Source organism: Chelonia mydas, chromosome 5 (assembly GCF_015237465.2).
Source record: "Chelonia mydas isolate rCheMyd1 chromosome 5, rCheMyd1.pri.v2, whole genome shotgun sequence".
In the NCBI taxonomy this organism is placed as follows: domain Eukaryota; kingdom Metazoa; phylum Chordata; order Testudines; family Cheloniidae; genus Chelonia; species Chelonia mydas.
In genome coordinates this window covers 2,399,499-2,425,973 of record NC_051245.2, presented here as the reverse complement: position 1 = coordinate 2,425,973, position 26,475 = coordinate 2,399,499, and the positions used below count along the sequence as shown (strand labels likewise).

General features: G+C 55.9%; 1 protein-coding gene across 6 annotated transcripts in view; it reads right to left on the bottom strand.

Moving 5' to 3' along the window:
• Positions 1 to 26,475, bottom strand: part of FAM214B (family with sequence similarity 214 member B) — a 71,913-nt gene that overhangs the window by 22,726 nt on the left and 22,712 nt on the right. The window contains exon 1 of one of the 6 annotated variants that reach the window (XM_043547295.1): positions 17,157 to 17,178. The exons of 3 other annotated variants lie outside the window; for them this stretch is intronic. The gene's annotated coding sequence lies outside the window, so the exon portion shown is untranslated. Of the gene's footprint in view, positions 1 to 4,200; positions 4,374 to 16,936; positions 17,064 to 17,156; positions 17,179 to 26,475 lie in introns of those variants that run through there. 2 more of the 6 variants (XM_037901954.2, XM_043547292.1) reach the window with 2 other exon arrangements.

Here is a 26,475-nt window from a genome sequence, read left to right as displayed (position 1 = left end):
ACGCTGCCCTGATGGGTATGGCAGGCTCCAGGGTTCTCCCTTGGACAGGAGAAGCTCTTACTCACCTCAAGGAACTTAAATTAGCCCCCGACTCATCTGGTTTCTCCCACTGGTGCAGAATGCTGAGCACTGTGGGTGTGTGGGCAGGCACACAAGGCGCTCTCCGAGAGTGACCGGGGGCCCCTTGCCCCATGCACCTCACAGACTCACTCACCATTCATTACAGAGGTGACTGAAGTCCAGCCGGAGATCTACACTGTGACACATGACCACCTTCATCTCCCTAGTGCAGCCCTTGGAGAGCAGAGGTCTCGGATGCGAGACTGAGTGCAGGTGCCACACTGGGATAACACAATGCAACTTGCTTTCCTCCAAAGCAGCGTGTCTAGAGGTTAGAGCAGGGGCTGAAGAGCCACGACTCCTGGCATCTATTTCCCAGCTCTGACGCTGACTCCCCGCGTGCCCTTGAGCAAGTCACTTCCCCGCTCTATGCCTCAGTTTCCCAACAGTAAGATAGGGATAATGTTGCTGATCTATGGGGCGGGGAGGGGGAAGGGGCGTTCACTCAGCATGTCTGAAGAACACGTTCCAAACATTATGCTACAACAGGGGTAGTGTGACTGTTCGCACCTCCCCACCTGTGCGCTCCATGCAGTCCCGGTCCCCTGCCTCTCCCCTCTCCATGCACACACTCCTGCTGCCTGCCCCTCCGTGCACTCCTGCCCCCCCACTCCCATTCCCAAGCAGTTTTACAGGCCCTCAAAGAATGAAAAGCAGCTTAAAAACCTTCCGTCCATTCTGAGAAGCAGGCAGCTCCCCGCCCAGCAGGCTCAAACCTGAGCAGGACAGGCCAAAGCCTCACAGCTCCACAGCAGCTCAGACGTTAACCAGGAGCCTAAGAAAACACACAAGCAGGGAAACCACAGGCAGGGGACAGCCGGGCTGGGGACAGACCTTTGTCTCCGTCTGCCTGTCTCACGCTCGCTCGCTCTCTGCTGGAGGAGGAAGGGGGGTTGTGGGGGACAAGCGCAAAGATAACACCCCTAGGAGGCATGTCACAGCCACGTTAATCACTCAGAATTCCAGCCGGCGCAGACACTAGCACTGAAAATATGGGCAGCAAATGGAGATGCTGAGAGCTGGGAAATAATTGGATCCTTTCACTAGAGCTGAGCCCGGAATCCAGCCGAGGAATTTAGTGCTGGTGAAAGCGAGAGATCAAATGCACCGAGCGGAGCCAGGCACAGCCAGGCAGGAGCTAGACAGTCTCAGAGACGTGCAGTTCAGAAGGGACCATCATGATCACCTAGTCTGACCTCCTGCACATCTCAGGCCACAGAAACTCGCCCACCCCCTCCGGGAACAGACCCTGAACCTCTGGCTGAGTTACTGATGTCCTCAACCCATGATTTACAGACTTCAAGTGACAGAGAATTCACCATTGACACTAGTTCAAACCTGCAAGTGACCTGTGCCCCATGCTACAGAGGAAGACAAAACCCCCCCAGGGTCCCTGCCAATTTGACCTGAGGGGAAATTCCTTCCTGATCCTCCCACACACAGCCCTACCAATGCCCCTCAGAGTCCTGACCTACAGCCCCCATTGCTCTGCTCAGCCAGGTCCCCTCAGTCCGGCCCTGCAGTCCCCCCTTGCTAGTCCAGCCTGAGCATCTCTCCCGAAGACGGACAACGGTACAGAATGGTGACAGACGGCAGAGATTTTGTGATCTGAACGGCATCCAGCGGGGACTAGCCGAGGCCTTCAATTCACTCCACTTGTGCTGAGGTCTTTTCATTTTAAACAGCATTTGTCAAAGGTGACCGGTGACCTCCCAGCCCAGCTCCCTGGAGGAGCAGAACATTGAAGGACACATGCTGGCCTCATGAGGAGCCAGCTGACCCTGCCGGGCTCCCCACCCTCCCTCTCGTGCCAGGGGGCGCGGGGAAGACACGCTTCACATGGGGGTTTTGTTCAGCTCCTGCACTGAACTGAACAAGGGCGGGAGGCTCCTGCAGAACACAAAGAGGATGCGGCTGCAGAGGCGGCAGCAGCAAAGCTGGGGCGGGGGGGGAGAATCTCTCACCGCGGCTCAGCCGAACCTCTGCAACACGCGGCAGAAACAGCAGGACACTGTGTCTCCGTTCTGGCCACTTACCCCTGTGGGCAACAAGAAGCCATTCGCTTGCCGAGTGAAACCTTCCCCAACTCCTGGGCAGTGGAGCTGCACAGGTCCCCTCCCCAAGCCAAGCCGAGCGCAGGTTGGAGAAGGAGACTTGGGTCTAGGACAACAGCTGGTGGTCACACCCACAGCCACTGTTCCACCCCAACCTCACCTCTCAGCTCCACGACCCTCGCAGCCCTGCTGGACATGCCAGCAAACTCCATTCCAATCACAGAACTGGAAGGGACCTCGAGAGGTCTCCAGTCCAGCCCCCTGCACTCAGGGCAGGACTAAGGATTATCTAGACCACCCCTGACAGGTGTTTGTCCAACCTGTTCTTAAAAATCCCCAATGACGGAGATTCCACCACCTCCCTAGGCAATTTATTCTAGTGCTTAACCACCCTGACAGTTAGGAAGCTTTTCCTAACATCCAACCTAAACCGCCCTTGCTGAAATTTAAGCCCATTGCTTCTTGTCCTATCCTCAGAGGTTAACAGGAACGATTTACCTCCGTCTTCCTGCAGCTGCTCTCTGTGGGTTTCAGCTGGAGGCACCAATAGCTCCAACCTCCAGAAGACCAACAGGTCTGCTCTGTTCCAAAGCCTAGGTGCCAACGGGAATTCTATAGGGGTCTCTCTCACACACACACGATGGCATCATAACTAGCCGGACCATTCTCGCCAGAGATACAGGGACTGTCTCTGCTCTGTGCCTGTACAACGCCTAGCGCAGTGGGGCCCCGATCCATGACTGGGGCTCCTGGGTCCTACCACAATACCAGTAATCAAACCCACTCTGTGTAGCACACAAGCACCCAAGGGCCCCAGAGGAACCCATGGGGCTGGGCGCTGTGCAGACAGCAAAGAGGTTAGTCCCTGCCCTAAGAGCTCACAGTGAAGAGGAAGAAACGAGCCTGCAACTCTCAGCCAGAGTTAGAGCCCCTGTGGAGCCCTGTCCTGGGCCCGCTGTGCTGGGGTTTGAATCCAGGTGCCCCCAGCACCTCCCTGGGAGGGGGCGTCAGTGGGCCGGGCTGGATTCCAGCGTCGCTCACGTCCCATCACATTTTGGTACCACCCTGCTCCTGCTCAGGCTATTTGCCATGATGGGCCCCATTCGACCAGCGTCAGTCATGACAGCCCACTCCCCATGCCCGCGTGCAGCCAGGCCAGCCGAAGGGAGGAGCCCAGCTACCCGAGCCTCAGGGCGTGTCAGTGACTAGGGGCTGAGGGCGGCTCTGGTGTTCCCTGCTGGGCAGCACTTCAGAGCCTGGGTGAGAGCGGCAGGCAATCCGAATCGGCCTGAGGGCCCCCGCCTCCCTGCACTCGCATCTCCCCAGTCTCCTCTGCCCAGACACTCCCCTGACTCACTGGGCGCCAGCAACCCAACCACTGCACCCTCCCCATGGGCCTGGAGTCCCGCCAACCCCACTGCCAGGTCCAGCCCCCTCCCCTGCTCACTCCCTGACTGCCCACCCGCCCCACAGTGACAGATTCTGCTCCCTGCCCCCTCCTAGGCCCCCTTCCCTCCAGCCCTGGCCTATCCCCCACCCTGCAACACCCCCACCTTCCACAACAGCCAGGCCCTCCCCACCCCTAGAACGCCAGACCCTGCCCCATTTACACACACCCCTACCCCTGCTTCCACTCACTCCCCCCAACTCCCTCCCCTACTTCCCACAGGCCCCACCAACCTTCACTGCCTCACGTTCCCTCTGCACCCTGCCCCAGATGCTCCCCAGCCTCCTCACCCCTCTTCCCCACTGCCACCCTCCTGACTCACGCTCAACCACCCCTGCGCTCCGCACACAGCCTCCCTTGGGCCCTGCCAGCCCATTCCCACACAGTCTGCCCTGCCCAAAACACCCGGGCCCCCACCGCGCACACACTGTCCAGCATGGCACCTGCCAGGGCGTCCCCACCATGGGCATAAGCAGATCCAGAGGAGTCCCAGGAATCCCCATCTTTTGCCAGCCACCGCTCAGAGCCCATCAATGCTGCTCCTCGCTCAGGGGGGCTGCAGAACAGCCCAGGCCTCACCTTCCCTTCAGGGCTCTCTGTGCTGCTCCCACGGGGTCAGCAGCTCCTGCGAATGTAGCCGTGTGTGGTGCCAGACACCTGAACCAGGAGTCAAGCCTGGGCCCTGGACTCAGGAGCAGGGCGACATTCTGGATTCAGCACCTACCCAGTGTGCACCGGCCATTGCTCCAGCAATCCGTACGTTGCAACATGCTTCCTTTTACCGTAAGGGGACATCTGCGCTTCACACAAGCCCCGCGGCGCAGTCGCAGCTGGCAGATCAGCTGAATCAGGATCACGGGGCTACAAATTGCAGTGCAGATGTGTGAGCTGGGGCTGGAGTTGGGCTCTGAGACTCACCCCTCTCAGGGAGTTTCAGGGACCTGGCTCCAGCCCGAGCCAAACGTCCACCCTGCAGCCCAAGTCAATTGACCCAGGCTCCGAGACTCGGCACTACAGGGTTTTTATTGCTGCGTAGACGTACCCTTAGGGCTCAGGCTAGTGCCTGGGGTCTAGGACCCTGTGCAGTGGGAGGGTCCCAGAGCTCAAGCCCCAGCATTTACACTGCAATTAAACAGCCCCTTAGCCTGAGTCAGCTGCACCAGCCAGCACAGGTTTTTAATCGCTGTGGAGATGCCTTTGCTCAGGCCACCAGCTCTGCATTACAAAGCTGCATCCCACAGAGAAGGCTGCGGCAGCTACAGGAGCATCTGTGGGACACCAACATCCCTTCCACTCCCCAGCCTGCCTGACAATACACCCACACCCTCCCAGCCTGCTGCAACGTAGACAGCCTGAACTGAACTAAGCCCAAAACTGCAAGGCTGGGTTGACAGGAATCTTGCCAACAGGGGTGGGCCTGGCCCACGTGTGACCATAGCCACCCCATCTATTCTGAGGGAGGGGCCTTCCCATGGCTGTGGAAGAGTGCACAGTGCGGCAATGAGGATGGGGGTCTCTTCTCCCAGAGAGACTGCGGGGGTGGGCATACCCCCCTCGCCCCGCAATCAGGGATGGCCCCTTACATCAGCCACATTGACACTCACTGCGTTGCCTTTGGCTAAAAGGAAATCCGCAGCTGCAGAGGCCCTTCTCTTGAGACAGAGGCGGGCAGGGGAGAAGCGCATGACAAGGTGCAGGGAGGGCCCCTGGCCTGGCAGTAACACGAGAGCCTTGGACCAGGGCATCAGAGCTGGCCATACTGTGGCCAGATGTCCTGAGCCCTAGCTAGCCTCCCAGCAGGCTGCCCGGCAGAGTGTCTCACAGGGCGACTTTCAGAACACCTGTACACGGCCACTCGAGGGAGCTCATACCCTGGGCACTCATCAGACTGCTCCAGCCAGCCTCCAGCCTGCCATTCCACGTGGAGTCCCCCCTCCACAGCCCATTAGCCCAGAGCAGGGACCCAGAAACAGCTCCCCCGCACGCCGGGCTGTATCCCCCAGGGATCAGCGCGACAGGTGCAGCTGCAGGTTTCACACAGGACGTGCTGTGGACGACACCAGAAACGGCGTGTACGCCAGCAGTGGTGAACTGAGGGGCTGGGGTGGCAATTCGCCAGGAGTCCTCACTCTCAGAAAACAGACCTGACTGGAGCTGCTAGTGAACAAGGAGGTGCGGCCCCAGGGTGGCTTCCGGCACACTGCACCCGGGAACCTGTCGTCTCCATGGCCCGCAGGGCAGGTGATGCTGGCTGCAGGCTGTGGCTGTGTCCCCAGCTGGCCCTAGTCCACTGGAGCAGGCGCCGGGCCAGACAGGGATCTGTGAACTGAGGAGAGCCTCACAAGGGCAACACCACACCAGGCCCCAGCTCGTGCAGGCCTGGCCGCGTGGCTTTCACAGGAACGTGAGAAGCTCACCGATTCCGGCCATGTGCTTTGCCAGGGCAGCTGGGCCCACAAAGGCTTTTAACCTGATCTCACCCATATCACAGAGAGGGGAATCCCGCCAACCCCAGCCTTTCTGGCGTGATAAACAACAGATGGGCTGAGCTGGAGCCCACAGCAGCCTCAAAGCTCTCTGCAGCTCTCAGGAATCCAGCTCACCAGGGATTCAGCAGCAGAGCTGGGAACAGTACTTGGGGCTCCTGGCTCCAACCACTGGGCCACACTGTCTCTCCCTACACTCCAGTGTAGTAAGAAGGTCACCCAAGTAATGCAACCGGTGCCCAGGAGGAGGGTTGGGTAACAGTCAGACATCACAGAGAGGCAGCTGAAGTGGGAGGAGAGGAAGCAGAGATCCTGTAGCAGCCAAGGTGGGGGAGAAGGCCAAGCTACCGAGAAGATCAAGCACCAGGGACTGGGAGACAGTGAGAAAGGAAAGGGATGAGAGCAGCCGAACCAGTGCCAGTCCACTGTGCAAGGTGCTGGAATGCGCAGGGGTGTCCACACACACTGCAGAGCACCAACCAGCTCTTCTGGCGCCCCCCAGTCCCATGTAGGGTTCGGGGAAACTCCATCAGCCATTGCCCTGCAGGGCAGGAATGCAGGCGCAGCCACAGGTCAGCTCTGCTCGTGTCGTGTGGCCTGGAAAGCCTCCTTTACCAAGTGTGGCTACTCAGGCGAGGGGGGCATTCGGGCAAGGCCCACTCCAGCACACACACTTACAGACTGGGGCTTCAGGCACTGGCTTTGGGAGACTCTGTGGCTAAGCTGTTTCTGAGGACAGAGCTACAGTGGCAATCAGTGCCCAGAGCCAGGAGAGCTGCAGAAGGACACAGAAGTGCCGGTCAGGGACACGGTCAGGACCTGACAGCCCACGAGAACAATAGGCTGGCAGAGAAGCTGAATGCACTGGAAGCAAGTGACTCCTTCCAGACAGTTCCTTGTCCCTGCCCCTGCTTCCATCTGCTCCCCGTCCATCTGGGATCAGGATGGGCTGGGCTGGCAGCTGTTAGTCACTGGCAAGCGTTCCCGAGTCTGGGGAGTGGTTGGGACTCGCTGTGCCAAGTGGGGACAGGAACCTGCACGTCACCCACACCCCACCTCCACCATCTCTGGTCGGTGCCCTGCTTCCACCAGCGACAAGCAGGTGGCATGATAGCAGGTCTCCCCAACTGGGCGTTTGCAGTGAGGCCACAAAGAAGTCACCTCCAATTCAGACGGGGGAAAAGATAAGCAGGTTAGCACAATCACGGAGACACGGGTCCAGGGTGTCACGGCGTCCCCAGGCGATGCTCTGGAACTGCTCCCCATGAAGCCAGTCAGGACTCTGGGGAAGTCTCCTTTCTGTGAGCAGCCTGTCTGCAGGACACACAGCTCACACAGCTTCCACCTTCCTGGGTCTGACCTCGGAGCATTCAGCCTCCTCTGCCCCTCCGTGCGCTTCCCACAGCGAGTCCACTCAGGCGGGGCCTCCTGGGGAAGCCAGAGGGTCCTGCACCCCAACTTTGCCGTCAGACGTGACTCTCAGCCAGCCAGTAAAACAGAGGTTTATTAGATGACAGGAACATGGTCTAAAACAGAGCTTGCAGGTGCAGAGAACCGGACCCCGCAGCTGGGTCCATTTTGGGGGCAGTGAGCCAGACAACCACGTCTGCCCTTCCATCCATTTCTCCAGCCAGCCCCAAACTGAAACTCCCTCCAGTCCCTCCTCCCCTGGGCTTTGTCCCTTTCCCGGGCCAGGAGGTCACCTGATTCCTTTGTTCTCCAACCCTTTAGCTCTCACCTTGCAGGGGGGAAGGGCCCAGGCCATCAGTTGCCAGGAAACAGGGTGTCGGCCATTCTCTGTGTCCAGACTCCTGCACACACCTGCCCTCTAGGGCTCTGCAGTGATCATACACCCTTACCCCACCCCCTAGATACTTAAGAACTGCACAGGGGAAACTGAGGCACCCCCACACCACTCAGAGGAAACATTAAGAACAGTCCCACTTCGTCACACAGGGTGCCCATCACATGACTCTGTGGTGGGCAGAGAAGGGGCTGCCCTGAGAACAGCCTCAACAGGAAAGGTGATCGAGAGACTGTATCTGGCGGCAGGAAAAGGGCAGAACCCAGGGGCTGGGATCCCACGTCCCACCCTGCAGGGAGGGCCAGGGGGGCGCCAGGCAAGAGCTGCATGGTAAGGCCCATGCAGTGTGCCAAGGGGAAGGGATACAGGGTGAGCAGCCACAGAAAAGTCCAGCACACCAAGAGTGGCAGGGGGCATAGACACAGCATGGGTGTGGGATCTTGCCAGTAACAGCAAGCCAGCACCGTACTGGGTGAGGAGCTGGGGGTCACGCTGATGGCCACAGGGGGAGAAGGCTGCAGGACACACAGACAAGGCAAAGCTCTTCTCTGAGCATTCAGTGTCCCTTCCCTATGCCTCTCTCCCCGCCTTGGTGGCGGGGGGCAGTCTGCTGTAGCCGAGCGTCTGAGCAGGGAGACAGGCAGGAAACCAAAGGAGACTCAACCATGATCGCTAGAGCGCACACAGCCCTGCCAAACCTGGCTGTCGCCACCCCCAATGCCTTCCCCAACCAGCCCCTGCCTGGCTTGCCACAGCACAGACAACCCTTCCATCCCAGTCCAGAGATCACAGCAGCCCTGCCCCCAGGACTCTCATGTGGCCCCATCCACAGAGGATCAGGTTAAAGGATCCATATTCACAGGGAATGACCTGCCTCCCCTACTGGACAACCGGACGCATCCCTGTCTCCTGCTGCCCCATCCACAACACAGCCCTGTGCCTGGCAGGAACCCGCCAGCAGGGGCGGGGAGTCCCCATGCTAAGCCCTTCACACCTCAAAGCACTATGCCAAAATTAACCAATTCACCCCCAGCCCAGTCAGTCTCATCCCCCGCTTGTTACAACTGGGAAACAGGCTGCAAGAGATTAAGTGGCTTGGCCCAGGTCACAAAGCAAGACAGTAGCTGAGCTGGCACTAGAACCCAGGAGTCCTGGCCCTCAGTCCTGGCTGCTGAGCCCCTCTGAACAGCCAGTCTCACAAACGCCTTCAGGAAGGGGCACGGTGCCACCACCACCCCCTAACTCAGGCACGTCTGCGGAGTCATGGGGCTTTTACAGCTCTCCCCTCAGGGCCCAGCCAGGCCATCACCCTGGAGCCAGGCCTGCGCTGTTCTCTACAGGCCATTCTCTTGGGCTTTGTGCAGCACCAGCACCAGGAGTGCGCTTCCTCTGGGCCTTCCACTGCGAGAGTCGCCCCACTTCCTAGAGGAATCACACTCATGCCAGGAGCCAGTGTGCGTAGCCTCACCAGCATTGCCAGGGTGATGCCATAAACTCCAAGCACCAAGCCAGGTGGGAAGAGGAGGGGTCACACCAGGCCTCACCAAATCCCCCTTGTTTGGAGGAACCAGGCTGCCCCCAGCAACAGGAGAGACAGGCAGGGCAGGAAGCTGGGGCCACTGGCTCCTTGGCTCGTCCTCTTCAGATGCACCAGAGCAGCAGCTGGCCCCATGGACGGGAGCCTTGCCAGGAGTAAGAATGGGAGAGATAAGCAGCTGGGGGGTGGAGCAGGGAGCGAACAGCCCCAAGGCTGCCTGCCAGTTCACTTTATTTGCCTGGCATCCTGCACACACACCCCACCTTCCGCTCTCCAGAGATTTACCCAGCACGCCCAGACCCAGGGCCCAACTCCCTGCACAGGCAGATCCCAGCACCTGCGAACCCACCCTTGGGTACAGCTGGAACACACACTAGCCCTGTGCTACCCCAAGACATGTCCCTCACATGCACAGCCCCCTAAACGCACTGAATCTTTCAGGGGAGGGGTTAGACCACACACATTTGGGCCTCCCCCCACAACCACCGCTAAATGAAGTGAATAGCCCCTCAGATTTTCCAGCCAGCTCCACTGGGCAACCAGCCCTAGAGCTGGGGAAGGGGTGAGGCAGGGAGGCTGGAGTGGGGCTCAAGCCAGGCTGACTTTGGGTCTCTGGATCAGCTGAAGAGTTGGGGGGCTCGAGGCTAACTGCTGGGCTGTGGCCCTGTGAAGTAGGGAGAGGGAGCCAGCCCGGCAAGGCCCAGGGGCTGGAGGATCACTGTTGGTAAAGTGCTCTGGAGGTGGACAGCAGAATGGTGTTATAGGTTTCTTCCTGTGCCAGCTGCTTCTCAGCCCAACCTTCCAGGAACCCTGGGGAAAGGAACCCTAATGAAAAGGGATCTGCCCTAGGCCCACCCTCCACTGGCATCACTCCTTACCAGAGCTCTTTTACTAGTCTCAGCCTCCCCTTCCCCACAGGCGGTGGCGGGGGGAGATCAGGCATTACAGCAGCTTATGTGCAGGAGACAGGCTGGGGTACAGCACAGGTCTCACGGAGAGAAGCGAGGCTCTGTCGAAAGGGGGCATCCATCTGTGCCAAGGAACGAGAGCGAGCAGGCACGTGGGCGCAGCGCCCTGGGCGGATGGGGTACGTGGTGCTCCTTATAGCATCCCTGCAAAGAGCGCATGTCCCCGCAACACCCTTTTTTGCCCTTGCTCCTGTGGGAGAATTCACAGGAATTGGACACAAGCTGTTCCTTTCAGCCTGTCATAAATATAAAGGGAAGGGTAAACCCCTTTAAAATCCCTCCTGGCCAGAGGAAAAATCCTCTCACCTGTAAAGGGTTAAGAAGCTAAAGGTAACCTCGCTGGCACCTGACCAAAATGACCAATGAGGAGACAAGATACTTTCAAAAGCTGGGAGGAGGGAGAGAAACAAAGGGTCTGTGTCTGTGGTACCCTGCTTTTGCCGGGGATAGAACAGGAATGGAGTCTTAGAACTTTTAGTAAGTAATCTAGCTAGGTATGCGTTAGATTATGATTTCTTTAAATGGCTGAGAAAAGAACTGTGCTGAATAGAATGACTATTTCTGTCTGGGTGTCTTTTTTGTAACTTAAGGTTTTGCCTAGAGGGATTCTCTATGTTTTGAATCTAATTACCCTGTAAGGTATCTACCATCCTGATTTTACAGGGGTGATTCCTTTACTTCTATTTATTTCTATTTCTATTAAAAGTCTTCTTGTAAGAAAACTGAATGCTTTTTTCATTGTTCTCAGATCCAAGGGTTTGGGTCTGTGGTCACCTATGCAAATTGGTGAGGATTTTTACCAAACCTTTCCCAGGAAGTTGGACTAGATGACCTCCTGAGGTCCCTTCCAACTCTGATATTCTATGATTCTATGATTCTTTCCCTTTAGATTAAAAGGGCTGTGTGGTAACTTGTAACTGTGACCAACTACACTGTTCACAGCCTTCGAAGAGCAAGCAAACCAGGCCTGCTTAAGTGGTCTGATTCGCTGGGAAACTCACAGTGTAGGCAGGGAACTGGACGGCCTGGAAAAATCCATCAGGGGAAGAGAGACGAGGGTCTCCACCCAAGTGACAGCTGAGGAGCCAGGAGCCTAGAGTGGGTGCCCTGGCTGGACCACAGAGGGGGAATACAGGTGCAGTTGCCCTGAACTGTGACAGTCTACACTGCTCTACACCTGCAGGGGTCTCTCCCATACCTGGCGGAAGACTCAGCCGGAGGCTTGAGGGTGGTTTTTGTTCCCCTTGCGCTGTCTGAAAGGCACAACTGGAGCAGAACAGGCAGAGAATCTGCCCCACTATATTGATTATGGCCCCTTGACCTTTTTGAAACACCAGATTCAACTGAAAAGGTGGACCACCCCTGACTGGGGGGCTGAATTCAGTGCATTTCACCCCGCCCCTAGCTTGTCAGCATGCTGCAGACGTTTGTACTAACAATGAATCACGGCCTTACCCAAGCTATCAGAGAGTACGGTGGGAGAGAGGCTTTGGCAGCCGGACAGGGAACAGGATGGGCTTTGTACATGTGGAAGGCAGATCGGTATTGTGAGAGAAGCACATTAACTGGATGTTTCTGCAGTTAACCCAGCGAATAGTTAACAACACTGACGTTTACATCATCATATGGTTCCAAAATGAACAACCCACTGAGATGAACAGAGGCAGTTATTGCTTCTCTCAGAGCCACCAAGCTCAATTTTCCATTGCACCATTCCTGCTCCTTTAGTCACCTTTGTGCTCCCTGTAACTTTGATCTGCCCAGTCCTGGTGTAGAGCTGAGCAGTCTCAAGGCTGCTCTAACTTATATCCTGGCTGCAGTGGCCCCAGGGGTTGTCCACAAGCTAAGAATAGCTGGAATGCAGTGTGTTCCAGCTGTGCGCTCTATTTCTTTCTGCCAAGGATGCAGCGAAGAAGGGGCAGCAAAGAGCCCATGCAGCAGCTCTATGTTGTCCAGGGAATCCCCTTACATACAGGGCAGTCCCCAGAGGCCGTATCCACCTCCTGGCTACTGCTGGGTCCAGAGCACAGCAGAGAACCATCCCCTCGTTCCAGGCTGTTCGCAGACTCAGGATGGCAACCCAAGCACGGTTACGTTACAGGTGAACTTCACAACAGCAAGAGCCAACTTGGGGAGCACAATTCAGTGGCCGGGGTGGGCCCTGACAGGCCCCGTCCACACCAGACTGACTTGGGCAACCTCCTTTTAGGTCAGTTGTTAAATCTTTCCCAGGCAGTAATAAACCCAAAGCGAAATTTGCCAGTTACAAACCCTGCCCCATGGTTCACAGATGGGGTTCACCCTTGGTGCATGCTGGGAAAACCCTGAACAGTCAAAACCACTTCTGCCTGCTCAGCTGCTACCCTGCCCTTAAACACCCTGGGTACGTTGACAGATTGTATCGTCTGAGGCTGATGCTGGAAGCTGGTCTCCTCCTCCCCATGCCTCAGGTTCCTTACGAAGGGCAGACAAAATGAAAGGTTTAGCCTGCCAGTTCATCTCCCTTGCTAGCCTCCTCTCCTGGCCCCCGTCTGCCAGCTGTGCCCCATACGGCCCTTTCGGGAGAGGAGACACTGCTAACCCGGATTAGCTACATAATCATCTGGAACTGTGTTTCCCTGCCTAACAATCACATGCGAGACCCAGGATGGCGTTGGAGCCCAGAATGACCTTAAAGCAGGCTTCCCTCGCCTGCCACAGCACCACTCCAGCGGGAAGCTTCCCAGGTCTGCATCTCATCTGCCTCCGGGTCAGTGGCTCCGTCTCCCCCACTGGCATCTCTTTTAGCACTCGGCTCTCTCCCTGCAGGGCTTTGGTTAGCTAGAGCAGCTCTACTGAGGCGGGGGCGGGAAGCAGGAAGCAGAGTACAATGCTCCCCCCAATAGGGCTTGAGAAGTGTTATCTAGAGCAGACATGCCCTCCACCCCAGGCTGCCATGGGACAGGAGGGCTCCAGGAGGATTGTACCAGAAGAACTGCTACCTCTTCCTCAATTCCTACTCCTCGCTCTTCAAAGTAGCCATACCAGTGAGCCACAAGCCAAGCTGCAGGACCAGGGATCAGCTACAAGCCCCATGCTCTAGGACCCAGAGCGAACAGCCAAGATCTCTCTTTGATATGCCCCCTCTCCAGTTCACCCTGACGTACACTGGTTCCTGCTTAGCTCCTCTCTCCAGTCTGGGGTCTTCTGTAGCCACAGCACAGAGGTCACGGCTCTTCCAGCCCCACTAGTTAACGGCCCCCTCCTTCCAGGAGAGAAAAGCTTCCCTTCCACGCGCCCCGCCCCCCAGTTCTCTTCAACCTCAGCACAGGGTTCCACACGAGGGACCTCTCCCCACTAGGGTAACCTTGTCATGACTGCTCCCCTCCCCACCCAATCCTACCTGGTCATGCCTCTCCCCTAGCCCAGAACACCCTCCCTCCTCCAGACCAGGCAGAAACAGAGCCCCTTCTCCCTTGTCTCATCTGTATCACACACATCCCTCTTCCCTGCCACTCACTGGTGCTACCTAAATGTCCTAATCTGGCACCCTCAGCAGTGCCTCCTGACCCTTCTCTCTGCCTGTCTTGACGACCAGTGGCCAGGTCTCTGCCGGGACCCTTTGCATCTTGCAGAGCACTTTACAAACTCATCAATGATCATCATGGCGGGAGGGTGGGGGGTAGACAGAGGGGAAGCGAAGATTATGCTAATTTTTGAGTGTGTGAACCCAGGCCAGAGGAGAGTACCCAAACCAGGAAGAGAACTCGGGCCTCCTGGCCCCAGCCTCACGTTCACACTGCTCCCTCTCATTCATCTCACAATCCAGGATGTATTTGTCCTCTTTTCAAAAGCTCTCCGTGGACTTGCTCCTGCTGACTTCACAAGCCTCCTCTCGCCCTGCCTCACTTTCCTGAGCATCCAGCAGCAGATTCCTCCCTGACCTTCCCCAGAGCCTGGCCACAATTGCTTCAGGAGCTGTCTCCTCTGCAGCTCCGGGCTGCTGGACAGCCTCTCTGCCTGCCACACTCACCATTCAGTTCCAGGCCCTCAGGGGGCCTTTCGCCCCTGCTGCCCGCACCACCGCACTGTGGTTATTTCAATGAGCCCTTTGGGACCCAGCCTGAAAGAAAGACACTTCACAGAAATCAGTTGGGATACAATTACCAGCTGACCCCGGCCACACACTGCCCATTTGAGGGCCTTGCTGACAGCCTGCCGAAAGCCCCCACACGGCAGAAGACACACACACGACAAGCCCCACTGCAGTCACCCTCACCTTCGATATGCAAATGGCTCAGATGGAGGTGGGGGGCGGCATGCTGTGACTTGCAGTCCTCACACACTGCATCTCCGTAGCGACAAGACGAGCACCGGCCTCAAAGCTGCGTTTAGTCCGCAGGCCACAGTCTGGCTGCCCACATTTAGGCAGGGTTTACAGGAAACACACGAATACTGTTCCAGCGACGTGAGGCAGTGAAGGGATCCAAAGAGAGACGGGAGGCAGGTGCGGCTCCGGAGCAACCCTCCCCCCAGCACAACCCTTCTGCAAGGGTTCCTCTGCCCCAGGCCCAGCCCATGCCCAGTGCGAGGCGAAGACAATGGCAGGGACAGCACAGGGAGCACTGCAGCCCACAGGTGAGAACGCTCCCAACTCCTCTCTGGGCCAAGACAGACCAGCTCAAACCCACACCCTGCCAGGCCCTGTGTCCAAGCATGGCAGTCCGAGATAGGAGGGAACAGGACGGGTGTCGGAGCTGAGCTGACCCACACAGGACACAGCTCCCCACCCCGGTGGTCCCCAAACTCTGGGGTGCATCCCCCTAGGAGGTAATGGAGGAACATTTGGGGGGTGCAGATGGGCCCAGGCCAACCCCCATGGGAGGTGGGGACGGAGGGCCATCCAGCCCCACTCTGCCCGCAGCTCTGGTCCGGCCCTGGCCCTGCTCCCAGCTGCGGCCCCGGCTCAGGAGGGGAAGAGGGGATGACAGGTTCCATAACTGGTAAGCGGGAGTACAACAGAAAATGTTTGCAGGCACCGGCCCTACCCACTTCAGACACAGCAGCCCGGAAGAACCCACCTCCTCTCCCCAGGCCTGCAGCACAGACAAGGGGCTGGCAGCACTGGAGGCGCTGGGGTGTCCCCGGCCAGACTGAGCGCTGCCCCCTCGGCGCTGGGGGGTGCGGGGGGGTGCGGGGTCCCCGGCCCGGCCGGACTGAGCGCTGGGGGGTCCCCAGCCCGACTGAGTGCGGGGGGGGGCCCCAGCCGAACTGAGCGCTGCACCCTCCGTGCTGGGGGAGGCAGGGGGGGTGTCCCCGGCCAGACTGAGCGCTGCCCCCTCGGCACTGGGGGGTGCGGGGTCCCCGGCCCGGCCGGACTGAGCGCTGGGGGGTCCCCAGCCCGACTGAGTGCGGGGGGGGGGCCCCGGCCAGACTGAGCGCTGCACCCTCCGTGCTGGGGGAGGCAGGGGGGGTGTCCCCGGCCGGACTGAGCGCTGCCCCCTCGGCACTGGGGGGTGCGGGGGGGTGCGGGGTCCCCGGCCCGGCCGGACTGAGCGCTGGGGGGTCCCCAGCCCGACTGAGTGCGGGGGGGGGGGGGGGGGGCCGGCCGGACTGAGCGCTGCACCCTCCGTGCTGGGGGAGGCGGGGGGGGGCCCGTCCCCGGCCGGACTGAGCGCTGCCCCCTCGGCGCTGGGGGGTGCGGGGGGGGGCCCGTCCCCGGCCGGACTGAGCGCTGCCCCCTCGGCGCTGGGGGGTGCGGGGGGGGGGCCCGTCCCCGGCCGGACTGAGCGCTGCCCCCTCGGCGCTGGGGGGTGCGGGGGGGGGCCCGTCCCCGGCCGGACTGAGCGCTGCCCCCTCGGCGCTGGGGGGTGCGGGGGGGGGGGCCTGCCCCCGGCCGGACTGAGCGCTGCCCCCTCGGCGCTGGGGGGGGCGGGGGGGGGGGCCTGCCCCCGGCCGGACTGAGCGCTGCCCCCTCGGCGCTGGGGGGTGCGGGGGGGGGTCCCCGGCCGGACTGAGCGCTGCCCCCTCGGCGCTGGGGGGTGCGGGGGGGGGTCCCCGGCCGGACTGAGCGCTGCCCCCTCGGCGCTGGGGGGTGCGGGGGGGGGTCCCGGCCGGACTGAGCGCTGCCCCCTCAGCGCTAGGGGGCGCGGGGGGGGTCCCCGGCCGGACTGAGCGCTGCCCCCTCAGCGCTAGGGGGGCGCGGGGGGGGGTCCCCGGCCGGACTGAGCGCTGCCCCCTCAGCGCTAGGAGGCGCGGGGGGGGGGGTCCCCGGCCCGGCCGGACTGAGCGCTGCCCCCTCGGCGCTGGGGGGGTCCCGGGCCCGGCTCCCTGCCCAGCTCGCAGCTCCCCGCCCGCCCCAGGCTGCGGAGCCCGCGGGGTCCCCGGCGGGGCTGGGGAGGGACGAGCAGCGGCGGAGCCGCCCCGGGCCCCCGGCCGGGTCTCGCTCCCCCAGCGCCGGGGCGGGGGGCTGGGGCTGACGGGGGAAGGAGACAAAGCGGAGCGGGCCGGGCCGAGCCGAGCCGAGCCGGGCCCCACTTACCCGGAGCTGGCGGCGGCCGGCGCCTAGGCCCGCGGCAGGGGGGCGGCGGGGCCGGGCTGGCGAGCGGGCGGCGCCGGGGGAGCCCCCCGCCCGCGGTGACACGCCGGGCCCGGGCTGCCGGCCGGCCCCCTCTCGCCCGCCTCCCGGGCCATTTCCTGCCAGCTGATCGCGCCGGCCGCGGCTCCGCCCCGCCCCGGCCCCCGGGCCCGCCCCGCCTCACCTGGCGGCCGCCGGGCCCGGCCCGCTCGCCTCCGCGCCGGCCAGGCCGCCGCCAGTCCCGCAGCGACATCCCGCCCCGGCCCGCGCGGGGGGGAAACTGAGGCACGCGGCGGCGGCGGGGCTTGGGCAGTGTCCATGGCAGGCCGCGAAGGCAAGGTGCGGGCTCGGGCCCTCGGCCCGCCTGCCCTCCCCGGGGGGAAGAGGTTGCACTGGGGGGGGGCTGCCCCAAGGAGCGAGGAGCCCTAGGCACCCGTGAGGCCATTCAAATCTCTCCAGCCCCCTGCCTGCGGTACAGTCCCTGCACAATCCCCCCTTCCCTGAGCACCGCCCTGCAGCCTTCCCGGGACCGCTGCCGGGGAGAGCGGGGAGCTCAGCACCCGCCCCCGGGGAGGGGATCAGCGGGAGGCAGCCAGGCCTCCGGCAGGGGCTCACCTATGCTCCTGCAGCACCCTGGGGACAGGCGCCAGCCTTTCGCCCGCTGCAGCAAGGACCCACCGTTCCCCAGCCACCCAGGCCTGGCCCCAGGCTCCAGGCGGGAGGGGAGCAGGAGGAGCACCTGCTCCTTACACGGGTAATCTCACCCCCAAGGAAGGACAGGCTGAAACAGGGGCTAATACCTGGATGCCCGTGTCACCGGCCAGACTCTCCTATACCCCAGTGACCAAGGACCAGGACTGCCTAAGCAACAGACCGGCAATGCCCCCGACCGCTCTTTGCGGATTCTGGCCATGTCTACACTACAGGGCTTACCGGGGCCGTGCCGTAGCTACGGTGGCATAAGGCCGCAGAGCAGGCACAGCCTACAACGATGGCAGGGGTTTTACCGTTGTTTGTAGGACCACATCCCCGATCAACAGAGCTAGGTCGATGGCGGCATTCTTCCGGCAGCCTAGCTGCGTCTACATCAGGGCTAGGCCGGCACCGCTGTGGGCTGAGGGGTGTGTGGTTTTCGTACCCCTGAGTGCCGTAGCTATAGCAACCTAAAGTTTCAGTCTAGCCCAGGCCTCTGTCAGAGCTGGAGCAATGGATCTCAGGAGGAGGCACAGTGAACAAGAGCTGGTGGGTCTGCACCTGAGCTGTGAGACAACGCAGGCGGGCAGGGAGAGGGGCCGGAGCAGCAGCTGTCACACGGCTTTCTAGGGCCGGGCTTTCATGGCTCCCACTCAAACCCTGAAGGAGATCAGAACAGATCATGACATGGAAGAATATCCTAGGGAAGGGGACGTTATTCTCCCCTGTACATTCCTAGTGTTCCTCTCAGGGAGCACTGCCGAGCAGAGCACTAGGAACTTACACCAGGGAATGATCCCCCCCAACCCCACGTGGGGAGATGGGACCTGAAAGAACAAAGAGCTGGAGAAGCCTTGTTCCTTGAACAGTCCATCACCATAGGGGCCAAGTAATGGGACACAGAGCCGCTCTCCACAAGGTCACTGGTTCAAATACGGTTACAGGTTGCTAGTGACTAGAAGTGGTTAGTAGTTAGGCCCCTCTGTGAAGCAAATTGGGGGTTCAAGAATTGGGGGAAGAAGACAAGACCCACATTTCCCCCACTAGCTACCTGCCTAGACCATGATCCCGCTCCTATTTCCACTTTCCTTGCAGTCAGGAGTAGATTCTCTGCACCCTAGTAAGCAGAACCCACTGTTACTGACATCCAAGGGATCTGCACCCTGCTACTCCTGGACTGAATTTAGCCCTTTAGCTCCATCTATTCTGTTCCATTCAGGTTCTTACACCAAGGGTCTCTCTGGCAGGTGTGGCATAACTAAGCAAGCATCGTGCGAGTTTAGCAGAATATTGCCCCTGCCTTGAGTGCCTGATGGGGGATTTGGGATTCCCCGGCGGCTTTGTTCCTCGCTGAGTGTGAGTGCGCACACGCACCCCTGGCAGTACAGTCCTCATTTATTTTGTTCACAAGGATTTACACACGGGAACAAGGATTTTTATTGCAAAAACAGCAGCAAAGCTCGCACTTTTTAGATATAGCCTGAGCTCCATCGCTTGGACTTCAGCTCCAAATCAAAACCACCACCAAGGAAAGTATCCTCAGCCTGTCAGGCACCACGGGTCTCAAACCCACGCCTATGGAGTTACCAAACAAGAGCCTTACCCTCAGTGCCAGATGAGGGAACTGCCTCAACAGCAGACTGCTGATTAGACACCATCAATATAAAACTTCCTGTTCCTATCCTACCCCTTGTCTGAGCAACTAGTCATTGGACCTGACCAGACCCATGAGACCAAGTTCCTGCCTCCTTGACTGGTTCCCACTCCTTGTTCTGGGTCCTGCTTCCTTGCTCCGGTTACTGACTCTGGCTTGACCCATGGCATGGCTCCCCACTCTGACTCTGGATTGACCTGTGGCACACCTTCCAACTGACCATTAGGTCAGACTGCCCTATTGCAGTCCCTGACAACCTTGGGTCTGTGCTTAACATCTCCCTTTGGTGCTTGGCCTCTCATGCAAGCGCTATGAATCACCTAAAACTCCTGCCCCTTTGGCATGAGCCAAGCATCTAGTCAGAACCAGCATCTAGCTGGAGCTGCCTGGTTTCACACTCACGCCCACAGGCCAGCCTTCTTTAAACCCACTGGTTTCAACAGGGTAGGAAATTCATAAGAATGGCCATACTGGGTCAGACCAAAGGACCATCTAGCCTAGTATCCTGTCTACCGCCAGCGGCCAATGCCAGGTGTCCCAGAGGGAATGAACAGAACAGGCAATCATCAAGTGATCCATCCCCTGTCGCTCATTCCCAGCTTCTGGCAAACAGAGGCTAGGGACACCAGCCCTGCCCATCCTGGCTAATAGCCATTGAAGGGCCTATCCTCCATGAACTTATCTAGTTCTTTTTTGAACCGTATTGTAGCCTTGGCCTTCATAACATCCTCTGGCAAGAAGTTCCACAGGTTGACTGTGCATTGTATGAAGAAATATTTATTTTGTTTGTTTTAAACCTGCTGCCTATTAATTTCATTTGGTGACCCTATTCTTGTGTTATGAGAAGGAGTAAATAACACTTCCTTATTTACTTTCTCCACACCAGTCATGATTTTATAGACCTCTATCATATCCCCCAATCATATCTCTTTTCCAAACTGAAAAGTCCCAGTCTTATTAATTACTTCTCATACAGAAGCCATTCCATATCCCTAATCATTTTTGTTGCCCTTTTCTGAATCTTTTCCAATTCCAATATATCTTTTTTGAGACAGGAAGATGAATACTGCATGCAGTATTCAAGATATGGCATACCATGGGTTTATACAGAGGCACTATGATATTTTCTGTCTTATTATCTATCCCTTTCTTAATGATGCCCAAAATTCTTTGCTTTTTTGACTGCCACCACACACTGGATGTTTTCAGAGAACTATCCACAATGACTCCAAGATCTCTTTTTTGAGTGGTAACAGCTAAATTAGACTCTATTTTATATGCAGAGTTGGGATTATGTTGTCCAATGTGCATTACTTTGCATTTATCAACATTGAATGTCATCTGCCATTTTGTTGCCCAGTCACCCAGTTTTGAGAGATCCTTTTGTAGCTCTTCACAATCTGTCTGGGACTTAACTATCTTGAGTAGTTTTTTATGATGTGCAAATTTTGTCTCCTCACTGTTTACCCCTTTCTCCAGATCATTTATGAATATGTTTAATAGGACTGGACCCAGTACAGACCCCTGGGGGACACCACTATTTACCTTTCTCCATTCTGAAAACTGACCATTTATTCCTACCCTTTGTTTCCTATCTTTTAACCAGTTAGCAGACCATGAGAAGACCTTCCCTGTTATCGCATGACAGCTTACTTTGCTTTAGAGCCTTTGGTGAGGGACCTTGTCAAAGGTTTTCTGAAAATCTAAATACACTATACCCATTGGATCCCCTTTGTTCACATGCTTGTTGACCCCATCAAAGAATTCTAGTAGATTGGTGAGACATGACTTCCCTTTACAAAAACCATGTTGACTTTTCCCCAACAAATTATGTTAATCTCTGTGTCTGACAATTTTGTTCTTTACTATAGTTTCAACCAGTTTCCCCGGTACTGAAGTCAGCCTGTAATTGCCAGGATCACCTCTGGAGCCTTTTTTAAAAATTGGCATCACATTAGCTATCCTCCAGTCATTTGGTATAGAAGCTGATTTAAATGATAGGTTACAAACTACAGATAGTAGTTCTGCAATTTCACATTTGAGTTCCTTCAGAACTCTTGGGTGATACCATCTGGTCCTGGAGACTTATTACTCTTTAGTTTATCAATTTGTTCCAAAACCTCCTCTAATGACACCTCAATCTGGTGAGTTCCTTCAGATTTGTCACCTAAAAAGAATGGCTCAGGTTTGAGAATCTCCCTCATATCCTCAGCCATGAAGACCAATGCAAAGAATTCATTTAGTTTCTCTGCAATGGCCTTATCATCCTTGAGTGCTCCTTTAGCATCTCGACCATCCAGTGGAACCCACTGGTTGTTTAGCAGGCTTCCCACTTCTGACGTACTTAAACATTTTTTTGCTATTACTTTTTGAGTCTTTGGCTAGCTGTTCTTCAAATTCTTTTTTGGCCTTCCTAATTATATTTTTACACTTCATTTGCCAGAGTTTTTGCTCCTTTCTATTTTCCTTACTAGGATTTAACTTCCACTTTTTAAAGGATGCCTTTTTGCCTCTCACTGCTTCTTTTACTTTGTTGTTTAGCCACCGTGGCACTTTTTTGGTTCTCTTACTATGTTTTTTAATTTGAGGTATACATTTAAGTAGAGCCTCTATTATGGTGTCTTTAAAAAGTTTCCATGTAGCTTGCTGGGATTTCACTTTTTGCGCTGTACCTTTTAATTTCTGGTTTCAGAGTAGCAGCCGTTAGTCCGTATTCGCAAAAAGAAAAGGAGGACTTGTGGCACCCTAGATACTAACAAATTTATTTAAGCATAAGCTTTCATGAGCTACAGCTCACTTCATTGGATGCATCCGATTAAGTGAGCTGTAGCTCACGAAAGCTTATGCTTAAATAAATTTGTTAGTCTCTAAGGTGCCACAAGTCCTCCTTTTCTTTTAATTTCTATTTCACTAACTTACTCATTTTTGTGTAGTCTCCCTTTCTGAAATTAAATGCTACAGTGTTTGGCCACTGTGGTGTTTTCCCCGCCACAGGGATGTTACATTTAATTATATTATGGTCAGGTCACTATTACCAAGCGGTCCAGCTATATTCACTTCTTGGACCTGATCCTGTGCTCCACTTAGGACTAAATCAAGAATTGTCTCTCCTCTGGTGGGTTCCAGGACTAGCTGCTCCAAGAAGCAGTCATTTAAGGTGTCAAGAAACTTTATCTCTGCAGCCTGTCCTGAGGTGACATGTACCTAGCCAATATGGGGATAGTTGAAATCCTCCATTATTATTCAGGTTTTTATTTTAATAGCCTCTCTAATCTCCCTGAGCATTTCACAGTCACTATCACCATCCTGGTCAGGGTTAGGAATATATCCCTACTGCTGTACTCTTATTATCAAGCATGGAATTACTATCCATCGAGATTCTATGGTACAGTTTGGTTCAAGATTTTTACTTCATTTGTTTCTAAGCTTTCTTTCACATATAATGCCACTCCCACACCAGCACGACCTGTTCTGTCTTTCCAATATATTTTGTACTCTGGTATTACTGTGTCCCATTGATTATCCTCAGTCCACCGAGTTTCTGTGACGCCTATTATATCAATATCCTCCTGTAATACGCGGCACTCTAGTTCACCCATTTTATTATTTAGACTTCTAGCATTGGTATCTAAGCACTTTAAAAACTTGTCACTTTTCAGTAGTCTGCCATTACATGATGTAATTGAATGGGACTTATTTTAATTTGACTGTTTCTCATCAGATCCTACCTGTATTTTATCATCTTCCATCCTCTCCTCCTTACTAGGACATAGAGAATCTCCATTAATAGATTCCTCCCCTAAAGGATGTCTCTGTCCAAACCATGTGCTCTTCCGCATCTTTCGGCTTTCCCCCCGCCCTTAGTTTAACAACTGCTCAATGACCTTTTTAATTTTAAGTGCCAGCAATCTGGTGCCATTTTGGGTAAGGTGATGCCCACCCCTCCTGTACAGGCCCCCCCTTTCCCAAAAGTTTCCCCAGTTCCTAATAAATCTAAACCCCTCCCCCCTACACCATCATCTCATCCACACATTGAGACCCTGTAGTTCTGTCTAACTAGCCCTGCGCATGGGACTGGAAGCATTTCAGAGAATGCTACCATGGGGGTCCTGGACTTCAGTCTCTTACCTGGCAGCCTAAATTTGCCCTCCACGACTTCTCTCCGATCCTTCCCTATATCATTGGTACCTACATGTACCACGACCACTGGCTCCTCCCCAGCACTACACATAAGTCTATCTAGATGACTCGAGAGATCCCCAAACTTTGCACCAGGCAGGCAAGTCACCATGCGGTTCTCCCGGTCATTGCAAACCCAGCTATCTATGTTTCTAATGATCGAATTGCCCGCAACTATTACCTGTCACTTCCTAATAATTGGAGTTTCCTCCCCCGGAGAGGTATCCTCAGTACGAAAGGATACCACATCATCACTTGCGGATCATTTCCCCCGCTCCAGTTGGATGTTCTCCTTCCCCAAAACTTTCATCCTCCTCAACAGCACCGAGGCTGTCAGACCAGGGATGGGACCGTTCTGCTGTGTCCTGGAAAGTCTCCTCTCTGTACCTCTCTGTCTCCCTTAGCTCCTCCAGCTCAGCCACTCTGGTCTCCAAAGCCGTACACGGTCTCTGAGGGCCAGGAGCTCCTTGCACTGAATGCACACATACGCCACCCACCCATAGGGCAGGTAATCCTACATGCTGCATTGGGGGCAATAAACTGGGTGGCCCCCACTCTCTTGCTGGACTTCTGCCTACATTCTCTTTTTACTCCTGAATTCCCCACCCATCAGAGCTCTGGACGGGGTGCACTGCTGCAGTGTCTCCCAGCTCAGCTATTTATCTTACAAGAATTGTTCGCTTCATTACTTCTCTACCTTTCTGCCATAACACCATGACTGTAACTAGGCTGAGTCCATTAAGCTTGGCCACTTAAGACCTGTGCTTGTGAAGTAAAGCTTATACAGCAGAAAGGTGTGTGTCTCCAACAGCTGCTGCCCATTGCTGGTCTCCAAGTGTCCTGGCATCTCTCTCCAGCATCGAACCTGGTGGCTCCCTATGTTTCTATCTTCCCATGGCCTCCCTTTTCATGACAGACCCTCTGAGTATGTCTATACTGTGATTAAAAAAGCCCGTGGCACTGAGTCTTAAAGCCCATCAGCTGACTCAGGCTGAAGACTAGGTACGGAGATATTCCCCCCTCCCCCCCGCCCATGCAGGGTGAGGGTCTCAGAGCCCAGATTCCAGCCCAAATGTCTACACTACAATTGTATAGCTCCACAGCCCACCCCCACCCCACCCCAAACCCAAGTCAACTGACCCGGGCCAGCCACAGCAAAGCGTGAGTCTTTCAGTGCAGTGTAGACACCTTTTCAGAACCCTCTGGAGGACTGCGCTGAGGTGGAAAACCCTATTGTTAGCATGCGGGAGATCATGCCAATACCCAGTCCCAGTTGGATTTCCCAGGATGTGCCATATTGGATTAAGCTCATTTGTCCCTTGTCACTTAATCCACAATCTTTTAATTTCCCTCTTAACATGCGTCTGAGACATATCCAATTACAAAGTGGCCCATTTCAAGTGATTCACTTAAGCTTGTGTAAAAAAAAAAAAAAAGCCAGCTAAGGATTTATTTTGGGTACCTTTAACACACAGACACACACACACACACGCACAGGGTGAGCAAACAGCCCTTCTCAGAGTATTTTTTGAACCTAGAAATTGACTTCTCCCACAGGCCACTTATATGGCATTGTCTTCACTAGGGTTCTGGGGGAGAAATTTACACCGTCGCGGACCCCGCTGCAACTGCACCAGCAGTAACAACAGTGGGAGTGCTAGTGAACATAAGGCTTTAAGAATGAGACGCTTCCCCCGAAAACAACAAGGGAAGATACCCGCAGTAAGCTCCCCACCTTACACCCGGCCTGCACTGCAAGACATCCATGTTAGCAGTATCTTCACCCTTGGAAGCATCACGGCTTTGATCGATTTCATCTACCAGCATAATACTGTACAGACACACAATTACAGCAGCTATAATTTCTGTAATAAATAAATTCATATTAAACATGCAGGCCCGGAGTGTCACAGAGGAAATACGTACAGTTGGTTGGGTATTTATTTTGTTTAAGAAAACACAGACCATTCCAAATCTGAAATCTATTCCCCCAACAAACAAAGCATTAAATGGCCCCAGCTCTCAGTGCCCGAAGAGCTACAGCTCCTGTAACTAGGCACCATAGGGGAAGGAGCACTGTTAATTTACCTTTGTGGTGGCAGCCAAATGACACAGACATGCCCAGGCAAATATATTACCCCTGTGTCCAGCCATCTTCTTAATATTTCACCAAAGGGGTTTGTGTGGGGTCTCTGCCGAAAGCTAAGGGCTAGCTAATTGTCACAGCTCTTGTGAGATGTTTATGGGGAATCGCTTAAGAGAGATGTAAAATGTAGAATATTAGGTTTCAAAACTGCTAAAGGGAAATTAGTGACATGAGGTGAGGCGGGTCCCAGGGCTAACTCAGTCAGCATTAAGAACAATGGACATCCCTGGAGCCACCCTAGGTTTACTGTCTGGATGATGTGCAGGCCTGAGGGTTTAAAAAGACAAAAGAACCTCAAGAAAAGTCTCAGAATAGGGGCCCCCTGCCCTGGGGTGAGTTACAACAATCTGTAAGAGAAGGGGAAAGGGCACAAGACTTTATCCATTACAGAGAAACGATTCTGCCAGCAGGGGCTTGTGATGGCCAGTGCTCACTGGAAGCATCCTCGAGCGGTTAGGGGGTCAGGTCTTTAGTCACCATGTCTCCATTATTCCCCCAGACCTCCTACAAGCCTGGGGTCAGGTTTTCTCCTTTGTTTGGGTTGGAACCCACCCTCCAGTTGGGTCATCCAGCCAGTCCTATCTCTGCCCAGTGTGGCAGGATGCCTGGGAAAGAGGGGCTTGGTTATTGTCCACCAATAGTTCCAAAACCTTACACTTACTTTTATTTGAATCTCTGGACTCAAGTTCTGTTCAATAAACACCAGTTTGGTTCTACTATGGACACGTCTATGAGCCTTGTCCTAAGGATAGGGTTGAACTGAGGTGAAACCAGCAAACTGGAGTGCACTGCTTTCACAGAGGCAGTGGATCAGTGTACACTGCACATGGC